Source organism: Lemur catta, chromosome 21 (assembly GCF_020740605.2).
Source record: "Lemur catta isolate mLemCat1 chromosome 21, mLemCat1.pri, whole genome shotgun sequence".
In the NCBI taxonomy this organism is placed as follows: domain Eukaryota; kingdom Metazoa; phylum Chordata; class Mammalia; order Primates; family Lemuridae; genus Lemur; species Lemur catta.
In genome coordinates, this window is record NC_059148.1 from 21,675,161 (window position 1) to 21,689,137 (window position 13,977).

General features: G+C 51.3%; 1 protein-coding gene across 1 annotated transcript in view; it reads left to right on the forward strand.

The window, feature by feature from the left end:
- Positions 1 to 1,178: 1,178 nt before the first annotated feature.
- Positions 1,179 to 13,977, forward strand: part of NOS1 (nitric oxide synthase 1) — a 96,103-nt gene continuing 83,304 nt past the window's right edge. The window contains exon 1 of the mRNA XM_045535155.1: positions 1,179 to 1,458. The gene's annotated coding sequence lies outside the window, so the exon portion shown is untranslated. The remainder of the gene's footprint in view (positions 1,459 to 13,977) is intronic.

The following is a 13,977-nucleotide window of genomic DNA, read 5'->3' on the forward strand; positions in this document are numbered from 1 at the left end:
CTCATCCTCTCCGTCATCATCGTTGCGGTGGGCTACGGTTTCCTGAGCATTTACTATGTGTCAGGCACTATGCCAAGAGTTTCACCCGCATCCTATCACTGTGTGGACCCCTACAACAGCCCCAGATCCACTTCACCGCCAAGGAAACGGGCTCATGCCGCGCGGTCAGGAAGTGGCGGAGCCCCGGGGCTGGCGGAATTTCTCCTGTCCTCCTTCCAGCGTGTTGAAGACAACATAGACCTCCACACAGCCCTGTCGCACCCTGTCGGCTTTTTCTTTATTCCTTCCTTCCCTCCTCATCCCCCACACCCCTCATCCTGTCCCCAAAGTCACACACCCCCTCCCCTGCTCCATGTGCAAGACGCTCTGAAAAGCATTTATTAGTGACAAAGGCGGTGGTTTTCCTCTGCCTCTTCTCTGCACAACTCCGAGCCCGGGGAGGAGGAAAGATCAAGTCACCCAGAGCCAGGTGCCAAGTGTGTGCGTGCCTGTGTGTGTCTGAATCCTCCTCTCTTTCCTTGAATGTCCCCCCCCGCCCCCCGCTTCCCCAAGACTGTGTGAGCAGCAGCAGCAACACTGAGATGCAAAAGCCTTTGCAATCTGCCCAGGAAAAGACAGCTTTTGAGACGGGTTTATATGGTTACCCATATGTTAGGGCCCCTAAGAAAGGAAGGGAAGCTGCTTTCTTTGCCTCTTCCCCTCCCCCACCCCCCAGACCTTGGCCTCTCCACACCTGCGGGTCTCCCAGGCCACAGGTGAACATGTCCCTTCTATCTTTCCCCTCCCCAGACGCCAGGCCTAAGCGCTGCTCCAGAAAAGACCAGAACCCAGGCAGCATTTCCAGAGCAGGCTGCCTTGCTCCCTGCCTGCCCTCCCAAGAGCCGGGGCCAGAACCCGCTGCCACCTCCTGCTGGCTCCTGGGGGCTTCCAGCTCTGCCCAGCCAGGGGGCTGGGGTCCCCCTGTCCCATTAAGGAATGTCATCCCAACACTGATGTAGAGACAGAAATAACCAGCCCTGCTTCCCATGGGGCCTTCTCTGCCCAAACAGCCCTGCCCTCCTCTGCGTGGCTACTACATCCAGCCCCCTCCAGGCGCCCAGAAATTGTCATTGTGTGTGTGTGTGTGTGTGCGCGCGTGTGTGTTTCCTGATAGAAAAAAAAAATGGAAATTAGGTTATATAAAAGATGTATGCTTTGGAGCCCAGAGCGGCTCTTCTAATGAGGGTTGCGACGTCTCCCTCCCCACACCCATAAACCAGCCGGGTTGGACGTCACCGTTAATTCGTTTCAGCGATGATAGGATAAAGGAGGGACATTAAGAAATAAATTCCCCCTCACGACCCTCGCTGAGCTCACGGCTCAGTCCCTACATATTTATGCCGCGTTTCCAGCCTCTGGGCGAGCAGCTACTTAGCGCCGCGGCTCCTCCGAGGGGCGCCGGGCGGCCGAGCGCACGGGGTGAGCCAGGGGCGCGCGCGGGGCGCCCGGCACTGCGCCGGGGAAGCCCGCAGCCTCCGTCCCGAACTTGGGTTCGCTGGGGCGGAGGGAGGCGACGCGAGGGGACGGGAGGGGAGGGGAGGAGGGAGGAGTGGGGCTCGGCGAGAGGGGGTGGGGAGGGATCTTGGAGGCACAAAGCGGAGGGGAAGGGGAGGGACGCGCGCGGCTCCTACCCGGAGGTGAGTGGGTACCACTGCGCCCTCCAGCCGCGCGGGGCGGCGACCCGGAGGATTCGGAGCCCGGAGCGCGGCGACAGCGGGCGCCTGGGAGGAGGAGGAGGGGGAGGAGGAGTAGGAGGCGGGCGGGCTGGCGGGTGCGCAGCGCGGAGAGGCAGCCTCGGTGCTGCCCGGCTCGGAGGCAGGTGAGTTCCTGGCCCAGGCGTCCCGCGCCCCCTCCCTGTCCCTAGGGCTCCCGGCTCCCGCCCGAGCCCCCCGTGCGCGCAGGAGGCGCGCGGGCTTTGCTGCGCTTCCCAACTTGGTTCGGGCGGCGTCGTCCTCCTCCCCCCAGCGGGCGGCTCCGGGCCGGGGTCTCCGGGGCCGGGGGTCGACGCACCCGCCGCGCTCTAACTTTGCAGGGACCCGGGTACCCCCGCAGCGGCGCGCGCGGGGCTCCGAGCTGCGCGCTTACGGTAATGGCGGACCCTTTGGCACCGCTCGCTACCCCCAGCGGGCGGCCCGAGGCTGGGGGGACGCCAGTCCCTGGGGACCTTTGCACCTGCCCGACCTCCACTTGAAGCTTTCCTCCGGGCCGGGCTCTTCCGCCGAATGGCAACTGCCAGCCGGCGGTAATGGCGGCCCCTAGGGCGCTGCCAGCCACCCGCGGCGGGGGGCCCGGGGCTGGCAGGGCTCAGCTCCCGGGAACGTCGCCCCTGCCTGGCTTCCAACTTCGCGAGGATCCTCGCTGCGCTCCCGCGGTAATGGCGGGGCCGCCCGCGCCTCTTACTTCTTCAGCCTGGGCGGGATCGGGGTGGAAGTGGAAGGGCGCCGTCTCCAGAACGTGGGAAAGTTGCGCCTCTCCCGCGAAGCAAGCTCCAGGGCGAGGGACGTGCTCCGCAGAGGTTCAGGGCCAGGCGGTGCCCCGCGCGCTCAGTGCGTTTGCTTCCAAGTGGCCAAGGGTCGCGGCAGGGTCTCCTCCGGGAGATCCAACTTCCAGGGCCACTGAGGGGCCCTTGGACCCGAGGGTCCGGACAGGGCTCTCTGGGGACTGTGCCCTGGAGGACGCGAGATGCTCGGCCCCATCTCGGGGCGCTGTGGCTGGAGAGCTCGTGGCCCTGCGCGGCGCGCGGGAGCTGTCAGGGGCGGCACCCGCAGAGAAGGCGGCAGTAGCGGAGGGCAGGGACGTTTCGAGTGAATCCCCTGGGCGCCAGTACTAGAGCCACGCTTTACTCGCTGCGTGACCTTAGGTAAGTCCCACCGTCTCTCTGAGCCTTGGTTTTCTCGTCTGTAAAATGGAGAAACAATACCTTTCTCGCGGGGCTGTCGTGAGAACCTTTAAAAAAAAATCATAAATGTGAATATGAAGTCCAGGGCAAGTGCTGGGTACGCGGGGACTGTGGCGATATTTTATTATTATTGTGCTCTGGGGATCCGGGAGCCTCGCGGGTCTCGGTTTCCCGTTAGTAGGAGCGGGGATCTGCCTCTCGGGCTGCGGAAGGCCGCGCTCACCTCCATCTCCGCCCAGGACGCCTTGGTTCTTTCGCGCAGATGAGGCCCCCTCTGTCCCGTAGCCCAGCTCGGGCCTGGGAAGGGCGCACCAGCCGCCACCATGGAGGCAGCGTCCCCAAGGACGCCACTGGGCAAGGGTGCGGTGCAGGCGAGCGCGGCCAGGGCACGTCGTCTGGCCTCTGGCCGCCCAGGAAGACAGGAGGAAGGAGCTGACCCCCAGACTTCTCCCCCAGAAGAATGAGGGGAAACTCTCCCCGCCCTTTCTCTGTGCTTCTCTAGTTGGGATCAGGGCAAACGCAGGGGGTTCACAGAGGCACCAGGGAACAGTGGCGCAGCTCTCTGGAGCATCGATTTTCCCATTTGCTTGTTTTCCTGAACCTAAAACAGGGAAGGAGCTTCCTGTGGCATCTCCCCAAACGTGCAGGGGTCGAGTCCATTCTCCGCCCTCGGGCGTCTCAGCTGACAGGTTAGAGAAGCCTTGGCAGGTCTCCGAGGGAGGCATTCTGCCCCACCAGCACCGCTGCCCGCTGGGTCCCTTTCCCCCAGCCCGGATTCCGGAAGGCCCCTGAGGGCGGGACAGCTTTGTGCCAACTCCAGGGCACCGTCGCACACATAAATACCTGGAATCCCTTAACAATTTCCCCAGGTCACCAGCGCAGTAGTCTGAATCCCATTTTGCAAATGTGGAAACTGAGGCAGGACAAACCGAGTTACCTGCCCATAGTCATCTAGCTGGTACGTGGCACTACCAGAGACCTCAACCCCTGTCTTTGGTTCTTAACCTGGGGCATTTTGCATGCATCCGGGCACCTAAGCAGTGTGACATGTGCCGCTGCCTTAGCACACACAGGCTCGCTTCCTGGTACATCTGCTCATTCAGAGGCTATCCCCGTGGTCAGGGCACGATTGTGTCTCCAGAAATTGTGGTTTTTCCCCCGAAAGTCCCAGACCATGTAGGGAAAGAGCAAGCAGCATGGTAGAGAGACCTAGTGAGGACCGTTGCTTGAGACCACGCTTAGCTCACTGCATGGCTGTGTAACCCCTGGTTGGTCACTTAACCTCTCTGAGCTTCAGTTCAATTATCTGTAAAATGAGAACAATGACTCCCTCGAGGGGTTATTTTGAAGATTTTGCGATTACGTATGTAAAAGGTGTTCTGGAAACAATAGTTTCATGCCAAGATTGGTGATTGTAAGGAAGAAAGGGAACCACAAACAGTCTCCTATGGAGCTATTTAAAGCCAATAGCGTGATGGGGGCTCTCAGACTAGCCTGCTCTTTGCTCTTTCTGCCTCGTTATTTTCCCCAAATGGCCAAAGGAAGTCTCCAGAAGGTTCTGTCTTCCACAGGGAAGGACCACACATGGAGCAGCATGAGAGGCTGGGGGTAGTGTGGTGGGGTCAGCTGATCCCGGTGGGTCTCAGACTGTGCCACAAAGAGCTGTCCAAGGTACCAGTCAGACAGTTGTGCAAACTTCCCCACTGGTGGGCGTGCTGATTTCTCAGGACACAGGAAGACGTGGAGCTCAGTTCGCCTGGGTATTGTGAACACAAACAGGTCTGGCTGTGCCACCTTCTTGGGTGTATGTTTTGTGGCATCTTACGACAAGACTCCGTGTGTTGCCTGTCCCTCAGGTTCTGTGGATCTGGTGAGCCCTGGAATGTGGTTAAGAGCCACAGGCAACAATCTGTGCTTGATAGAACTGGAGCTTTTTTCCAATTAGAAACTGGGATTGCACAGAAGTTGATTTTGGCATTTCAGGACCATTTTCATCTGGGTTGTTTGAAGAGGGGCATGCGTCCCACCACGGGTCAGGGTGGGTTTGTGCGGTTAACAGCACCTAGACTGCGAGGGCTGTAGACATGACCGTTTTCCTCGTTGTATTTAGTAATAGACAAGGGCTGTCTGGAAAACATCCAGCCACGGAATACTGTTCTCGTTGCATTAACAATGGCTGGATACTTTCCGGCCAGCCCTCGTATGACAGCATTTAGACATCACCTAATCTGATGAGTGCCAAACAGCAGCCCCGCAGGCCGTCAGCATCACAGGCCACCATGTCACCGGTTAAAAACAAAGATGCCACATCCAACCCTAGATCTACTGAGTCAGCACCCACACAGGGGGAGACTCTAGGGGTAGCTATATTTTTAACAAGACTTCTCCAGGAGAATCTAATGCCTTCAGTTCTTGTCTGTCACTCTTATTGTAAAAATGGGGAAACTGAGGCCCATAAAAGGCATATGACTCAGTGAAAATCACATAGTATGTTACCGACAAAGCTAGGTTGGAACTTCAGTGGCTTGACTCTTGGCGTAGCCTTCATTGATGATAACTTCATGTTTACTTTAGTATAGAGAAGCCCTATAGATTCTAAACTTAAAGGAAATTTAATTCCATCTCTTCTAGTTGTCGTTCTAAATTAGACAAATGATTTGGAAGAGACTGAGCATGATTCCTTCCACCTTGATCTTGCTGGGCATCAGCCCTGAGTTCTCATCGAATGTTGGGCATTAGCCCCAGTGTCTGAGCTATCCATCCTTTTAGAAAGAAAATTCCTTTTAAAAGGGTTCTATCAGGTATAAGTTCAGGAGTCAAGTAGTCACAGGAGCTAATAAAACCAGTTTAACTACCACTGATTTTATCAGAGCCATTGGTTTGAGTGCATGTCGACAGCCAGTTCAGCCATCCACCCAAACTTTACAAGTCTTTGCAACCTTTGCAAGTATGTTTATCTTGCTCACATGCCCATTCCTAGGGAAGAAGAATTATGAGCGGCACCCAGCCATGCTGGAAAACTGGGCCCACTCAAATGTTTTCAGTGAAAATGATGTATCCGCAGCAAGTGCCTCTAAGTCCCCAATACAAGTGTAATTAACAAGGTGTGACAGGCATGGTTCCTGGCACAATCGTATTGAGGGAGAACAAGCTGAGAGTGAGCAGCAGTTGTCATGGGCAGTTCTGCGGCAGACACATTTGTCAAATGTGTCATGATGAGTGTTAAATGGCAAGCCCAGTGCTGGACCCCAAGGGCAGGTGCCCACATAAAGGTGGCATGAGCCCCGCTCTGATAAAGCCTGCAGTGGGACAGGGCAGTGGGCACCCAACAAGCCCTGTACTGGGCATGAAGTTTCGGCAAGAGAGGTGGAGGTGAGATGCTGCAGCAGTGGCCAGAATGGGTGGTTGGGGGTATCAGGGAAGACATCTCGGAGGAGGCGGCATCAAAGCTGGTAGCCTCATTTGTAGCACTTCTCTCTCAGTGAGGGAGGTCTTCAGTGCCATACTGGGCCATCTATGGCCAAGTTGAAAGGCAGAGCACCATCGTGGGGAACATGGTAGCCCAGGCTGTGGCACTTGCGGATTGTGTGACTCAGGGTGAGTGAGTTAACCCCTCTGACCCTCCGGCGTGTCATCCATACAGTAGCGATTATAACAACTGTGCAGGGCTGTTAGGAGGATGCAATGAGATAGTTTGTGTGTGACTCTGGAAAAAAGAGACAGGGTCGGGCCCATCTCAGGGATCATAACAAATTTAAAAATGCAAAAAAGAGAGACCCTTTTAGTCGGCCAGTTGATGGAGTCCCAGCCCTCACCTCTCGCTCAGCCTCAGTTATCTCACCCGTGAAATGGAGGCATTGAAATTCAAGGCCATCTGCATTCAGAGGCCTGCAGATATGTTCTGTTAGGCTGGCACAGGGTTTTTGTTTGCTGTTTGCTTGAATTAGGAGGGGTTGTTTTGTTGGATTTTTGTTTCATTTTGTTTTGTTGTTGTCATTGTTTTTCCTTTAGATCACCAGCCCCTGCCATTAACCACTGTTGATGTCACTTGCCTCTTCCTTGAAAGCATTTTAGTTTCCAACTCCTGGACCAACTTCCCTCAAAGACCTTCTCGGCTTAGCATTCTCTGGCACAGCTGAGACAAACATTTGCCCAATCGTCCGTCAGTTGTGTTTGTGATTTCTACTGACAATTTCTAAAAGAAAAGTTAGCCCCATTTGGATAGAAAACACAGGCGCCCTTTGAAAGGGGCGAAGTTCCCATTTCCAGCCTGGGCAATGCTTTTGTTTTTGTTTTTTTACCTCTGGTGTGCGTGTTCTATTGCCTACTATGATAGGATCACCTCTTCTCACCTGGGATTTCCCAGAAACGATGGGCCTTCTTTTTTTTTGTCCATCCATAACGTTTCAGGAGTCTTGGCCTCAAAGCACCTGAAAGAAATCCTACAGGTCTTCAGAGGTACCCCGAAAAGCATCTCAGCTTCTGCCAGAAGCATTTGCCCACTAGCATTAAGTAATCCTCAGGAATTACTTTTTTATTCAAAACCTGACAGCTAAATTGCTATTGTGGGGATTAAAAAGGTGGACCTTTCGGGAACCCATTTCTAGTTAGAAATAAAGAAGGGATCTTGCAAATTCAAAAAGCTCAGCCAACTTCAGATAGTGCCAGTGCGCGGCCATCGTTTCTCAGCTAAAGGATTTCTTGTCACAAACGAAAGTCAGGTTAGCTGCTTCTTCATTTAACAGACAAGCCCTGAGCTCCCAGCTCCGTGCCAGACCCAGTAAGAGAAGCTGTAAGAAGGGGAAGACACAGTCCCCACACTCAAGTAGCTCACAGTGTCCAAGAACAGGTATCCACTTGCCAGTAACTACCATGCAGTGGGGTAGATGATGTGGACAGTCCATCATTTAGTCATTCAAATAGCCTCATGGATCCCATCAGGCCATATTTCATTCCAGGAATTTTAAGCACAAAAGTGTAACTTACAGGGATCAATCAGAACAGTACTCGATAGCAACTGACATATTTTGGGCCTGTTTTTCTCTTTGATTTCTGAAGCAGGATCTCAGCTCTGAAGTCTTCAGTAAGGAAAATGCAAACCATTATGTTCGTGTGCCAGAATTCAGGTAACAAACGGAGCCAAGAGCATCAATGTGCTTGTTTATTGTGATAAGTCTTAACTGGAAATGTTTTTGGTTGTCATTTCTCCCCCTAATATCACGGTCGTCACTAAAATGAAATCCTTTTCTTTCTTACAAAGCATGGTGTAAAGTAATGGGGCCAGATGGGTTTCTTGGCTTGATATTTTGATTGATTTTGATTATCTTTTTTTTTTTTTGAGACAAGGTCTTGCTCTGTCGCCCAGGCTAGACTGCATCACAGCTCTCTGCAACCTCAAACTCCTGGGCTCAAGTGATCCTCCTGCCTCAGCCTCCTGAGTAGCTGGGACTACAGGCATGCACTGTGACACTCAGCTGATTTTTCTGTTTTTTGCAGAGATGGGGTCTTGTTCTTGCTCAGGTTGGTCTTGAACTCCTGGCCTCAAGCAATCCTCCTGCCTTGGCCTCCCAAAGTGCTGGGATTACAGGCATAAGCCGCTGAGCCTGGCCTGATTTTGATTCTTTTTAATAAACATGCCAGACTCCTACGTGTAGATAAATGTGGTTTCCTTTATGGCTACCTTTAATGCCCTGAATTTCTTAAGGGTAACTTGTTCAAAACTCATCTTCAGAAAGTATATTTCTTTCTGAATCTCCCTACTAGTGATATATCCCCAGGCTTTTGAGGGTACATTTGAATATCAGAAACAGCAAGAAGTCATTGGGAGCCACATTTTTTGGTTAAAACAGGTGATGCCATTGTATGAAATATGGAGAGTTAGCTTTGAGGAAGGCTCTTTTTAAAACTGATATGATGTAATCAGACTGTATTTCTTAAGTAGTTCAAAACTGGTGTCTAAGTCAAGCATTGTACCCTGTGCATGTCGTCATCTTATGACTCCGATAATGAGAACCAGCCTTCATGAAGCTAAAAATCTTCCTGCTATAGATCCCTGCGACTGCCTATTTCTGGGAGGCAGCCTGTCTGCTTCTCTCTCCTAAACAGTGGGGATTAGTTTTACTACTTAGGTTGTCATGGTTTAACAAACAACTTCAACTTACTTGGGAGGCTGAGGTGGGAAGATCACTTGAACTCAGGAGTTGAGATCAGCCTGGACAACATAGCAAGACCCCAACTCTAAAAAAAAATTTTTTTTTAATTAGCTGGGCATGGTGGTACACCTGTAGTCCCAGCTACTTGAAAGGCTGAAGTGGAAGAATCACTTGAACCCACCAGTTCGAGACTGCAATGAGCTATGACTGCACTCCTGCACTCCAGCCTGGGTGACAGAGCAACGGAGTGAGACCCCGTCTCTTAAAAAAAAAAAAAAAAAACTTTAACTGACTATTTGGTGAAATTTTGCAAGTATAATGTATAGTTAATTTTCTTAGGTGCAATAATGGTACCGCGGTCTTGTGGGAGGCTGTCTTTATTCTGAAGATATGCATGCTTAAGAATTTAGAGCTGAGGCATCATGATTCTGCAACTTATTTTAAAGTAGTTCATTGTAAAGACAGCCAGCCAGCCAGCCAGATGATTGTTTGATAGATACAGACAGGCAGGCAGGCAAATGTGCAAATAAATGCTAATAGTTGTTGAATCAAGTTGAAAAGTTTATGGATGTTTTTATACTACTCTTTTAAATTTTCTGTTTAAATATTTCATGATAAAAAGTCGGAATGCAGGAATGGCTTTTGACTTCCCTCTGTGTTCAATTTTCCCAAGTTTCTTAGAATAATATCCAGCCTCTTCGTCCCTGTTCCCTCCTCTCTACACACGTGCGTGCCCAGGCACACACACACACACATGCACACACACACACACACACACACACACACACACACACACACACACACGAGCACACGTCTCCTCTCTCTCTTTCTCTCTCTCTCTCTCTTTTCCTGGAAGAAATAATCCTGCAGTTTAGCAGAATGTCACTGTTTTTCATGGCAGCCTCTCTTTACATTTTTCCCTCAGCATTTTAATTAGGGCTGTGAGTCACCGTGCTTTATGAAGGCTGGTGACAATGTCATTTACGGCTGTTTAGCATCCCAATCGAGCCCTCTTTGGCGGTGCTCATTACATCGGGGCATTGAGCATGAGCAGGCGACAGCTCCCTCCGTCAGCAGCAGAACAGGCTCGGGGCCTCTTGAGGAACTGAGAAATGAGCTTGAGGTTTGTCCCTGGAATAGCTCCCAGCGTTGCCTTTTCTGCGACTGGCAGTGTGGCCTGGGCGTGCCTGAGTGCCTTGGAGCTCCGGAGGGTTGTTCAGACCTGCGGCTCTGACCCCCTCGGGGTCAGCAAGCTTTCTCCCGGGCCTGGGGCTCTCCCCTCTAGAGCACACAGTGCTGTGACATCGGTTCTTGAACTCTAGACCCCTCTAGATGTGAGGTGACAGAGGGAAGGCAGGATGGGCTCATCCAAGCTAGGTTCGAATCCAACCACTGCCATTTGTTCCCCTTGTGACCTTGGCACGTTATTTAATCTCTCCCTAGATCTCATTTTCCCCTTCTGAAAACGCAGCAATACTCCACCCCACTGGCTTATTGAGACCGTTAAATGCTTGGTGCGTATTTGGGGCTCCTTCGTTTCCTCGGGAAGGACGATGTTGGCGATTGGGATAACTTAGCTTAGACGTGTCATCCCTGTGGCCCTCTGAGTCACTTCTGATAGTCCCCCAGGGGCAGTAGAGGTCACAATTAGCCCTCAGGGTCCAAGCAGGGAACAGAAGGCACCTGCAGCTGGGCTTTCCAGGATAATTTAATTAAGGGACTGTTTAGGAACTCAGTTGTAGTCACCAATGAGAGAGAGTGACATATCCAGGGACTAGCAACTGGGACAGCAGTTACCACACCAGGCCGGAAGGAGCCGAGGGGTGTTCCTAGCAGAAGCTGCGCTCAGAGGAGAATGCAGACCCTGCCAGACCACAGCACTAACAGAGGGAGAGAGCAAAGGAAGACACACCCTGGCCTCTCTCTCCTCCTGCCCTCTCATCTCCCATCTGGGCCTCCCATTGGCCAAACCCAGTCAGACGTAGGACAGCGAGACACCTGTGGACGTCCGTAAATGTCAGCCTCTTCCTGGGGCCCAGATAAGTTGGGACAAGAATGGAGAATGGATCTGGGGGTGGAGGCTGGAACCCAAATAGCACCAATGGGGGAAAAGAGGAAGATCTCACTGATAATTGTCAATAAAACCAAACCCAGTTCATCAGCTCTGAGCAAAATGATGCTTCCCTGATCTCTGGGACATGCTGGAGTGTCTCCAGTTTTCTGTAAGGTCCTCATGAAATCCTCAGAATAAATCAGGCATTTGCTTTCGTTTCAAACACCGAACTATGTCCTAAGGTACACTGAGGAGACGGGAGTGGGCGTTGCAAAACCAGGTGGACAATGCCGGGGCATTGCAACCGAGCCAGCAAAGTGTAGGTAGGGTGGAGTCCTAGGGAAATAAATCACCCAGTTCATTGAGGAGATGAGGCTTGCTGAATAAGCCGTTGAAATAGCGTTGGAATACAGGCAGCAAGTAACTGGTAAGAGTCTGGTGAACACCCACTACGTATTGTTCCCGGGCACATCGTGCCCTGGGAGTGGCCAGCCTTGCTATGCCACCGGGTGTGCGACTCTGATCAAGTGGGAAACATTCTTGGATTTCAAAGCAAGGTCTTCTTATGGGAAGATCCCACACACCCTGAGATTTCACTGCTGACCTTCAGGGGCCGTTGTCGATTAAACTTGGAGACATTTTCTTGGTGGAAGCAGCATGATGCTGTCGAAAAAACTCTGGAGTGGGAGCTGGGAGTCTGTGCGTCTCTGGCGATAATCCCGCCACCAGCTGACATTATCCACGCACTCGCTGCAGACCAGGTACCATGCTAAGTGCCGGGCGTAAGCTCAGGTTTCCAAACTATGCTAGTTCCTCCACTGGTGGTGCCCATTTTTTTTTTGTTGTTTTATCTCATTGAGGTAAAATTCACGTAACATAAAGTTAATCATTTTAAAGCGACACTTGGCACATGCTCAGTGTTGTGCAGTGACTGCCTCTGTCTAGTTCCAAAACGTTTCCATCACCCGGAAAGGAAGCCCCGTCCCTAGGAAGAATTGAAAATAGGTATTCAAACAAAAACTTGTACATGAAGGTTCGTAGCAGGGCTATTCACAATAGCCAAAAAGTGGAAAAAAATCCAACATCTATTGATTCATGAATGGATCAACAAAATGTGGTCTAGCCATGCGATGGAATATTATTCAGCCCTAAAAAGGAAGGAAGTACTGATATGTGCTACAACATAGATGAACCTCAAAAAAACTATGCTGAGTGAAAGAAGACAGACGCAAGGAGCCACATATTGTAGAATTCCTTTATAGATATTGACCAGAATAGGCAAATCTATAGAGACAGAAAGCTGATTAGTGATTGCTGGGGGCGGGGCGGGGGAGGAAGGGGAAAGACTGCCTAACGAATACCCATTTTTAAAAACCTTTTATTTTCAAGTAATTTTAGACTCCCAGAAAAGTTGCAAATTAGCATAGGTTCCTTTATGCCCTGACCTAGTTTCCCCTATGTTAATATCGTACATAACCATCGTACAATTATCAAGAACGGGAGATTGACAATGGTATGATATTAACTAAACGACAGACCCTATTCCAGTTACAGCACCATTTCCACTAAAGTGCTTTTGCTGTTCCAGGATCCCACTTTGCTTTCGGTGCTTATTTCTCCTTAGTCCCTTCCGATGTGTGACCGTTTGTCAGTCCTTCCTTGTCTCTCGTGGGCTTGACACTTTTGAGGATGACCGGTCAGTTATTTTTTTACGATGCACGAGTTTGTTCAGTGTGTGTTTGCTCGAGGCTTACTCATGACAAGAGCGAGGTGGTACCCATTTTTCTAAATTTACTCATAAAATATTTTTTTGATCGATCATACAAAAAAGTAGCTTGCACCTTCCTACCGTGATTTCAGGGATATTATGCTTCAGGATGAGGCTACGGTAAGTATTTAAGATAAAAAGAGAATTGATCTTAGAATATGAAATAAACAGTTGTGTAGGTGAGACACAGGGATGGTGCAAAGATATGACGGTGTTAAGCCCAGCTTGGGAAACATGACATTATCTCATGTAATCCCCACAAGAGCCCTGCAAAGTAGATACAGTACGATTGTTATTCTCCATTTTACAGATGAGGAAACAAGCACAGAGATGCTAATGGTCTTGTCCAAGGCCACCTGGTCAGTAAAGGCAGAATCAGGATTTTAACCCGGTACCTGTGATCTCAACCTTCCTTCCCACCTCTGTGGGGTCAGCTTATGGACTGTTTAAAGTGACATCATTCTCTTTCTTCTGTGATTTTATTTCCGGGGGAAATTTGCAGAGCTCTGTTCAGGAAGGCTGAATCAGGTGGGACTGTGTGGCTCCGTGCTGAGACGGGGTGTCTTCCAGGGGCTTGCCAGGTGACCCGGCACAGCAGGTGGTGAAGACCAAGCCGGGTCAGGTAGCCCCAAAGGGTGGGGGCACTAAGGAAAACGTACGGGATCTGGGACCGGGTCTTCCCTCCGGATGGAGAAAGGAAGCTGGATTCTGTCTGGCTCCTGTTGAAATGAGTACACAAGGGCTGCTTTGATAGCAAAAGAAAAAGCCCCATTTAGACAGAAAGGTGTCACTCCAGGAAGGGTTTTGGCACACACCCGGTGGGAGAAGAAACAGACGCAGACTGAAGGATGACTATTGTGTACAACACTGCACCCTTGTCGGTAGATTGAACCCAGGGAAAACGAGGTCACGATTGAGCATTAGCCGCAGGACACAAGCCGGGACAGACGCTGTGAGCTCACAGGAAGGTGGGTGGGCATCCCATCAAACACCTGGACCAACTGGGGGCACCTGTGACATGGCCCAAATCGCTGAGCACATTTTGTCCCTTCATTGAGTATCTTTT